The sequence below is a fragment of the Lupinus angustifolius genome, unplaced genomic scaffold (assembly GCF_001865875.1).
Source record: "Lupinus angustifolius cultivar Tanjil unplaced genomic scaffold, LupAngTanjil_v1.0 Scaffold_132_76, whole genome shotgun sequence".
NCBI lineage: Eukaryota > Viridiplantae > Streptophyta > Magnoliopsida > Fabales > Fabaceae > Lupinus > Lupinus angustifolius.
In genome coordinates, this window is record NW_017725337.1 from 1 (window position 1) to 1,288 (window position 1,288).

At 35.7% G+C, this 1,288-nt stretch overlaps 1 long non-coding RNA gene across 1 annotated transcript; it reads left to right on the top strand.

Annotated features, from left to right (window-relative positions):
* The first annotated feature begins 173 nt into the window (after positions 1-173).
* Positions 174-700, top strand: LOC109340046. The gene is made up of 3 exons (XR_002106746.1): positions 174-480; positions 561-619; positions 660-700. It is a non-coding gene; the product is annotated as an uncharacterized LOC109340046 (long non-coding RNA).
* The last annotated feature ends 588 nt before the right edge of the window (positions 701-1,288 follow it).

Consider the following 1,288-nt stretch of genomic DNA (forward strand, 5'->3'; position numbering starts at 1 on the left):
CTGAAATGAACAAGGTGAAAGGTATTTGTGAAGAGTTGGTAAAAGAGTATGAGATTAAAATGAAGGGTAAAGAGAGTGTTTTTTCAAGTCAAAGTCATAGTCAAACTCTAAATTTAATAGATGTGGGGGCAGATGGAGTGAATATTGATTGGAGGGCAAAGTACCAATGTTTTGTTTCTGAGCAAAATATTGCTACAACACACCGTAGGTCAGAACTAGACATATATTTAGAGGATGGAGTATTACCCGATCAAGGTGGAGAGTTTGACATCTTAACTTGGTGGAAAGTAAATGGGATAAAATATCCAACCTTGCAAAGATTTGCAAGAGATTTACTTGTAATTCCTATCTCTACTGTTGCTTTAGAATCTTCATTTAGTACTGGAGGACGGACTCTTACTCCTCATCATAGTAGATTGCGTCCAGATACCATAGAGGCATTGATGTGTCTCCATGATTGACAAAGGTGTGACATGAAAGGTAATATTATCTATTACTTTTAATTACATATTTTGTAGATGATTATATAAATCTTGAATGAAGTTATAATATTTTTGCAGGCTCTTCAAATTCAAAACTGGACATCATTGGGTGTGGTACAGTATTGGAAGATTTTGATGTTAGTAACATTGTTGATTTTAAATTTTGATTTTTTATAGGATTCAACTAGCCAAGGTAGTGTTATTGGAGGGAATGATGTTAATCGTTGAAGAAGATTCGAAAACTGCATCAATGAATACATTTTTTATTTCATTTTGTTGAAGACTTAATATTTTAAAAGTAGTTTAAATTTTAAAATTTGTATGAACAATTGAATTTTTATGATTAAATTGTTGAATTTATGGTTGAGTAGGAATTAGAAATTTGTTGATAATACAAAACCCCATGAGTACCCATAAATACCCGCGGGTACCCAGAAATACCCACGGATACCCAGAATACCCGCACGCGGGTACCCGTACGGGTACGGTTGGGTTCGGGTAGTGACCCCAAATTTCAAAACGGGTAGTGCGTAGCTACTACCCGTGCCCGCCCGTGCCCATTGTCATCCCTAGCAAATAGTTATCAGCATTGTCTGTAACAATATAAACAATATTCTTAGGACCGACATACATCACTATCTCCTTAAAAAGCTTGAACAACAAATCTGCAGTTTTGGAAGCATGTGAAGCATCAACACACTTTATGAAGACAGTCCCTTTAGGACAATAAAAAATAAAATTAATAAGAGTTCGTCTACTTCGATCAATCCAACCATCAGCCATAAGAGTGCATCCAGTTCGCTTCC